At 47.3% G+C, this 7910-nt stretch overlaps 2 non-coding genes and 1 pseudogene across 2 annotated transcripts; all 3 read right to left on the bottom strand.

Annotated features, from left to right (window-relative positions):
- Positions 1-257: 257 nt before the first annotated feature.
- Positions 258-399, bottom strand: LOC135001620 (U1 spliceosomal RNA; annotated as a pseudogene).
- Positions 400-1070: 671 nt separating this feature from the next.
- LOC135001605 (U1 spliceosomal RNA) lies at positions 1071-1233 on the bottom strand. The gene has a single exon (XR_010202997.1). It is a non-coding gene; the product is annotated as a U1 spliceosomal RNA (small nuclear RNA).
- A 152-nt stretch (positions 1234-1385) lies between these two features.
- Positions 1386-1549, bottom strand: LOC135001626 (U1 spliceosomal RNA). Its single transcript, XR_010203007.1, has one exon. It is a non-coding gene; the product is annotated as a U1 spliceosomal RNA (small nuclear RNA).
- Positions 1550-7910: the final 6361 nt, after the last annotated feature.

Genomic DNA, 7910 nt, shown 5'->3' with positions numbered 1-7910 from the left:
GAGCAATAGTCTGCTTAGAAGCAGAAACACCCAGCATGTTGGGTGCATACAGGATAAACAGCGAGTCAGATTTCCTGACTCCAGCCGTCCTGGAAACGCATTGTGCGTTGGAAGGCACAAAGTAAGCAGATGGGAGAAGTCAGGATAGTGCGCAAGGGCATAGAAGGGAGCGGCTCAAGAAAAGAGAAGTGGAAACAGACAGCAAACTAGGCTGAAGAGAGACCTGAGACAAAGAGATCTGAATTATATGAGAGCCGACCAGGGGAAACACAAATTATGCAGTCAAGTTTCCCACATTTGGGGAAATCAAAGGGGCAGCACACCCAGAGTGCAATGGGTGAGGCTTGCCCTGGGAGAAGCACCTACATGATCATAGTATCTCACCTGGCAGGTAAGTAGGAGTTGGGCTAGAGCTGGGGAGGGTCGCTGCTCGGGCACCCCCCTGTCAAGTGAAGGAGATCCAACTGAGGCAGCACAAGGGAACTCTCATCTGGGGACAACAACTGCAGGGAGAACACATATTTTCAGATGAACATGGGAGGGCAGAAGGCTGCCTAATACTGAAGCACCCCCAAACAACAAACCAAATGCAACAACTAGTGCAAGCATTCCTGGGGGAAGGCCTGCAGCAGATGGATTTGCATATGGTGATGTCATCCAAGCAGTGGGTCAAAGTTGGCTTCAACCCTCGTCTGCATATGAAAAGAAAAAAGGGATGTGCAGGGCATGGCGGCCTTTTGCGGCCCTTGGATGACCCCTAATTCGCATTAAACACCTCCACCCTCCTTCGGTGTGGGGCTCATGTTGGCTATGCCCCAGCACCTGAAGCATTCAAGCTGATTTCTTGCAGCAGCTGGGCACTGTAAAAGCTCCAGAGCTGCTCTGTAAGGCAAGTAAAAGGGTGTGGGCCCTGCAGCACTACCTGTAGTTCGCATTGTGCGTTGGAAGGCACAAAGTAAGCAGACGGGAGAAGTCAGGATAGTGCGCAAGGGCATAGAAGGGAGCGGCTCAAGAAAAGAGAAGTGGAAACAGACAGCAAACTAGGCTGGAGAGAGACCTGAGACAAAGAGATCTGAATTATACGAGAGCCGACCAGAGGAAACACAAATTATGTAGTCAAGTGTCCCACATTTGGGGAAATCGCAGGAGCAGCACACCCAGAGTGCAATGGGTGAGCCTTGCCCTGGGAGAAGCACCTTCCTGATCATAGTATCTCACCTGGCAGGTAAGTAGGAGTTGGGCTAGAGCTGGGGAGGGTCGCTGCTCGGGCACCCCCCTGTCAAGTGAAGGAGATCCAACTGAGGCAGCACAAGGGAAATCTCGAAAGAAGAACAAGGCTAGAGGAAGATCTGAGACAAAGACATCTGACTTTTACCAGAGCTGACCAGAGGAAAGCACAAACACAGTCCCCCACTACCACAAATAATGCAGTCGAGTTTCCCACATTTGGGGAAATCACAGGGGTCAGCATACCCAGAATGCAATGAATGAACCTCACCCTGGGAGAACAATCTTCATGACCATGGTATCTCCTATGCAAAATAAGTATGATTTGGGATAGGGCTAGGGAGGGCCGCTGCTCAGGCATATATCTGTCAAGTAAAGGAGATTCAACTGAGGCAGCACAAGGGAACTCTCATCTGGGGACAACAACTGCAGGGAGAACACATATTTTCAAATGAACATGGGAGGGCAGAAGGCTGCCTAATACTGAAGCACCCCCAAACAACAAACCAAATGCAACAACTAGTACAAGCATTCCTGGGGGAAGGTCTGCAGCAGACGGATTTGCATACAGTGATGTCATCCAAGCAGTGGGCCAAAGTTGGCTGGAACCCTCATCTGCATATGAAAAGAGAAAAGGGGTATGCAGGGCATGGCGGCCTTTTGCGGCGCTTGGATGACCCTTAGTTCGCATTAAACACCCCCACCCTCCTTCGGTGTGGGGCTCATGTTGGCAATGCCCCAGCCCCTAAAGCATTCCAGCTGATTTCTTGCAGCAGCTGGGCACTGTAACAGCTCCAGAGCTGCTCTGTAAGGCAACTAAAAGGGTGTGGGCCCTGCAGCACTACCTGTAGTTCGCATTGTGCGTTGGAAGGCACAAAGTAAGCAGACGGGAGAAGTCAGGATAGTGCGCAAGGGCATAGAAGGGAGCGGCTCAAGAAAAGAGAAGTGGAAACAGACAGCAAACTAGGCTGGAGAGAGACCTGAGACAAAGAGATCTGAATTATACGAGAGCCGACCAGAGGAAACACAAATTATGCAGTCAAGTGTCCCACATTTGGGGAAATCGCAGGAGCAGCACACCCAGAGTGCAATGGGTGAGCCTTGCCCTGGGAGAAGCGTGTACATTTTCGGTATCGCCTGCCTAGAGAAATGGAACCTAGATGGCATTTGGTACCGGGGACACAGTACCTCAATCAAGTCTCTAGTTGCCTCTGAATTAACGATGGATACCGGAACCACGTTTCTCACCACCCAGGCTGACAAGACCTGAGTTATCCGCTTTGCAGCAGGATGACTGCTGTGATATTTCATCTTCCTCGCAAAGGACTGTTGGACAGTCAATTGCCTACTGGAAGTAGTACAAGTGGTCTTCCGACTTCCCCTCTGGGATGACGATCGACTCCCAGCAGCAACAACAGCAGCGCCAGCAGCAGTAGGCGTTACACTCAAGGATGCATCGGAGGAATCCCAGGCAGGAGAGGACTCGTCAGACTTGCCAGTGACATGGCCTGCAGGACTATTGGCTCTCCTGTCTAAGGAGGAAATTGACACTGAGGGAGTTGGTGGTGTGGTTTGCAGGAGCTTGGTTACAAGAGGAAGGGATTTAGTGGTCAGTGGACTGCTTCCGCTGTCATCCAAAGTTTTTGAACTTGTCACTGACTTATGATTAATGCGCTGCAGGTGACGTATAAGGGAGGATGTTCTGAGGTGGTTAACGTCCTTACCCCTACTTATTACAGCTTGACAAAGGCAACACACGGCTTGACACCTGTTGTCCGCATTTGTGTACAGGATGCATACCTTCATGTCCAAATTTATCCATCTCATCAGTCGTACCTCAGATTTGCGGTACAGGACTGTCATTGCCAATTTCAGACGTTGCTGTTTGGTCTCTCCACGGCCCAGAGAATTTTCACCAAGGTAATGGTGGAAATGATGGTTCTCCTGCGCAAGCAATGTGTCACAATTATCCCGTACTTGAGCGATCTCATAAAAGCGAGATCAAGAGAGCAGTTGCTGAACAGCGTATCACTTTCACTGAAAGTGTTACAGCAACACGGCTGGATTTTCAATATCCCAAAGTCGCAGTTGGTTCCTACGACTCGTCTGTCTTTCTTGGGCATGATTCTGGACACAGACCAGAAGAGGGTTTATCTCCCGATAGAAAAGGCCCAGGAACTCATGACTCTTGTCAGGAACCTATTGAAACCAAAACTTGTGTCAGTGCATCACTGCACTCGAGTCCTGGGAAAGATGGTGGCATCATACAAAGCCATTCCATTCGGCAGGTTCCATGCGAGGACTTTCCAATGGGACCTACTGGACAAGTGGTCTGGGTCACATTTACAGATGCATTGGTTGATCACCCTGTCCCCCAGGGTCAGGGTATCACTCCTGTGGTGGCTGCAGAGAGCTCACCTTCTCGAGTGACGCAGATTTGGCATTCAGGACTGGATCCTGGTGACCACAGATGCAAGCCTCCAAGGTTGGGGAGCAGTCACACAGGGAAGAAATTTCCAAGGTCTTTGGTCAAGTCAAGAGACTTGTCTTCACATCAACATCCTGAAACTAGGGGCCATATACAATGCCCTACGTCAAGCGGAGACCTTACTTTGCGACCAACCGGTTCTGATCCAGTCAGACAACGTCACCGCAGTGGCTCATGTAAACCGCCAAGGCGGCACAAGGAGCAGAGTGGCGATGGCACAAGCTACCTTTGCATTTTTCTCCCAAACGAAGGACACTAGAATGAAAATTTTAAAGCCTCCTGTTAGTGCTTCATCTACACGGTATAGCCCTGAATTTTCCAATGCGTAGCTCTTTGCAAAAGAGAGATATTGGCAAGGAAAAGCTGTCTTGTACCTTTGCATTTTTCTCCCAAACGAAGGACACTAGAAAGAAAATTTTAAAGCCTTCTGTTAGGCCATCATCTACACGGCATAGCCCTGAATTTTCCAATGCGTAGCTCTTTGCAAAAGAGAGATATTGGCAAGGAAAAGCTGTCTTGTACCTTTGCATTTTTCTCCCAAACGAAGGACACTAGAAAGAAAATTTTAAAGCCTCCTGTTAGGCCATCATCTACACGGCATAGCCCTGAATTTTCCAATGTGCAGCTCTTTGCAAAAGAGAGATATTGGCAAGGAAAAGCTGTCTTGTACCTTTGCATTTTTCTCCCAAACGAAGGAAACTAGAATGAAAATTTTAAAGCCTCCTGTTAGTGCTTCATCTACACGGTATAGCCCTGAATTTTCCAATGCGTAGCTCTTTGCAAAAGAGAGATATTGGCAAGGAAAAGCTGTCTTTCAACTCTTCCACAACTGAAAAACAGATAGTGTTCCCAAGCCTTCCATCCTGTAATATCTTCAGTCTCTCGTCAATGAAGAAAACAATCCTTCCAGCAGACTCTTCAACCACGATACAAGATCACAGCCAAAAGGGCGAGAAGCAACTACACTTGCGTTTAACCAAAATGGCTAAAAACTTAGTGGAGGAAAGTGCAGTGCACCAAAACATAAGCTGACACAATCATGGAGAATGCGCCAGCATATATGCTCTTCTATCTATATTTTGCAAACCTGCTCTTGTCCCCTCCAGCTGCTCCATGTAGATTTGACGCCTGGCAAGGTGCATAACCCACTGACAAGCAGGCACACTCCTGCATGAGTTTTCACTCTCACTAGCAGGATGATACACATTCATTTGCATGTGCTCCACCTCTGACACACCGCCCACCCAACCACCCAGTCACCAGAGCCACCCACAAGCCAACTGGCTCCGTGATTTAATTTGCACAGTGCAGTCATCCAGGCAGCATGTCCTTCTCAATGGAATAATCTCTGGTTCCATGGAATCTTCCGCATTGGAATGCTGCGGAACAAAAAGGATTTAAACATTCAGCTTGCTAGCATTCAATGTACCTGCGGCTTGGCTCTAGCACATGGGTCTTCATCCTGTGGCCCTCCAGCTGCTGTGAAACTACACATCCCAGCATGCCCTGCCACAGTTTTGCTATTAAGGTATGCTAAAACTGAGGCATGGCATGCTGGTATATGTAGTTCCACAGCAGCTGGAGGGTCGCAGGTTGAAGACCCATATTCTAGCATGCCTGTTCTATGATGCATGTTCCGTGATGTCACAATCAGCTTGGAATGGGGTGTCTAGCATGCATTTGCTGACAGCCACTTGAGGGATACACACATCAGGAGATGCAGCATATCGGAGGTCTTCGATGCCTTTCCAGCAAATGCACACCACCAGCTGCTGGTCTGGACACAAAACAATACCCACAATTGAAGGCTCAAAATGCCCAACTACAGGATTAATGTAAGTAGTGAATTTAGGAATGAATTTAGAAGTAGGAAATTAAGTTAGTTCACAAGTACATTCAAATTCCGATCTAAAGTCTAGGTAGGCCTCACGTCCTGGCAGCCCCCAGCATTTAAAAATGCCTTGATTAGAGGTAGGGAATTAAATGTAGATAAGAAGTAGACACAAAATAACACTCCACAGAGCAATTATCAGGTGTCTTTATCAATTGTTGCATTTAAAAAATCAAGCAATTAGGGAACACAATGTTGCGACAATGTAACCCTATTTGCAAAATAGTACTAAATAAGTTTGTCGATGTAAGACATTTGCAAAGGCGCAAACAAAACACGCTGGAAAATGCAACTGAATCTGTTTTTGGAGGTTAGAATAGATGCAGGATCAAGTAGCTCAATGGGTAGGGTGTTTGATTAGAATTCAACAGGTTATAGATTTGAATCCTGGGTATGATAGTTTGAGGTGTTATTTAATAAAGTATGTTTATATATTAGTCACACATGGCTTACTTGTACAAATGGCATGTCACCAGTTAGTGCTGACTGCTGATATGCCATTTGCACAAACACGCCATGTGTGACTGTATATGCATTTAAGGAGGGCACCCCGGCAATACCACAAACCATTGAGTGTCAAGTATACTAGATATATCTTCATATCTCATGTGCTTTCTCTGAGACCAATCTTGTTATGCCCCTTCCCCACAAGGCATGCGCCTTTTGTCCATATTGCAAAAATGGGGAGGGGAGGGGGGGGGCATATAACTCTCTGTCACAGGGCACCAAAAAGTCTAGTTATGGCTCTGGTATGCATTATGTAATCTGGCAGACCATATCTCCAACACTGGCTGGTTGGAATAGAAATCCGGTTATCTATGTGAGCAAATGACCATCAACGATTTACTCTCAAACACTAGAAAATGGACAAACATGGTCCCCTAAACAAATTGGTTAAATTTTGGGTTTAACCAATTTGTGTAATGACCATTTTTGACCACTTTTCTAGTGTTTGGGAGCAAATGGTTAATTGACATTTGCTACTATACATTACCAGATTTTCATTCCATCCATCCAGACTGGATAGATAGCCTGACAGATAATTGTGTAGTGTACGCCCAGGATAACTGTCAGTTGTGCTTTCTTTTATGACGGCACATAAATGGGTGGGCAGATCCAGAGCAAGCACTGCCCACTCATGCATAGTTGTCAACTGATGTGAAGTTCCAGGGGGCAATCTCAGTTATAAAGAAAAGTATCTGGAAATTGTCCCTAGTTTAAAAAAAAAATAAAAAAAAAATTGATCAACTCCATTTATTTAGTATGATATCCCAGCAGTCAGAACAACATACTTTATTAAATAACACATCTCAAACTACCATACCCAGGATTCAAACCTATAACCTGTTGAATTCTAATCAAACACCCTACCTATTGAGCTATTTGATCCTGCATAAAAATTGTGAACATTATATGAAGCTATTGGTACTTTGCAAAAAAAAAGTATCAGCATTACAACGCAGCAGATCCATGCAGTTTGCAGCCACACACTACATGTATCTGCTCAGCCACAATGCTGATTATTTCTTCACAAAGTACAAGGTGAGCTCCAAACAGAATTCTCTAGCTTAGAATTATACCTTTCTATGCCAAACCTAGAAGTCGGGCCCCCCACCCTGGGATCCCCCAGAGGGAGGCCTGCACCGTCATGCGGCAGGCTTGTCCGTTTTGGAAGCAGGCTGATGGGCAGCCCAGGCTTGCTTCAGTCTGGGCTTGGCAGGTATGGAAGCATGAGCTTGCTTTGGGTATGCCTGACCTTGGGTACGCTTTACCTGAGGGATGAAAGGGCCAAGGGAAAGTACTTTTAGCCTTCTGCGTGGTAGGAGTCATACGAGGTAGGCAAGCTGTTTTAGCAGTAGCCAGATCAGCTACAATCTTATTGAGGTCTTCTCCAAAGAGAGTGTCTCCCTTGAAAGGAAGCACCTCCAGGGTTTTCTTGGAATCCATATCCACCGACCAGGATCTCAACCAGCTGTATAAAGTATTACCTAGGAACTGGCTCTCCACTCCCCATTATCTGGTTATCATGGCTTCCTCCGCCAGTGTCCAGACTCGCTTGCTGAAGCTCGGCCACTTCTTCCTAGCAGCAGGCTCCTGGATCACTGGGCAGCAGAGGTGCTTGGGAGCCGGAAGGGGGCGGAGCAATCAGGCAGGCAGTTGCAGTGCTGCCCAGCTATCTGTGGTGTGAGAAGAAGCAGGGGCACCCCACCGCTGGCAGTGCTGCAGCTAGCGGTGGTGGCAGCGGCGAGGCTGCTGGGCTGGGTCTTGAAAAAGGTGGAAAGAAGGGTGTTACGGCATGGAATG

The sequence above is a fragment of the Pseudophryne corroboree genome, unplaced genomic scaffold (genome assembly GCF_028390025.1).
Source record: "Pseudophryne corroboree isolate aPseCor3 unplaced genomic scaffold, aPseCor3.hap2 scaffold_166, whole genome shotgun sequence".
In the NCBI taxonomy this organism is placed as follows: Eukaryota; Metazoa; Chordata; class Amphibia; order Anura; family Myobatrachidae; genus Pseudophryne; species Pseudophryne corroboree.
The sequence above is the reverse complement of the archived record's forward strand: the minus strand, read 5'-3'. Positions and strand labels throughout refer to the sequence as shown.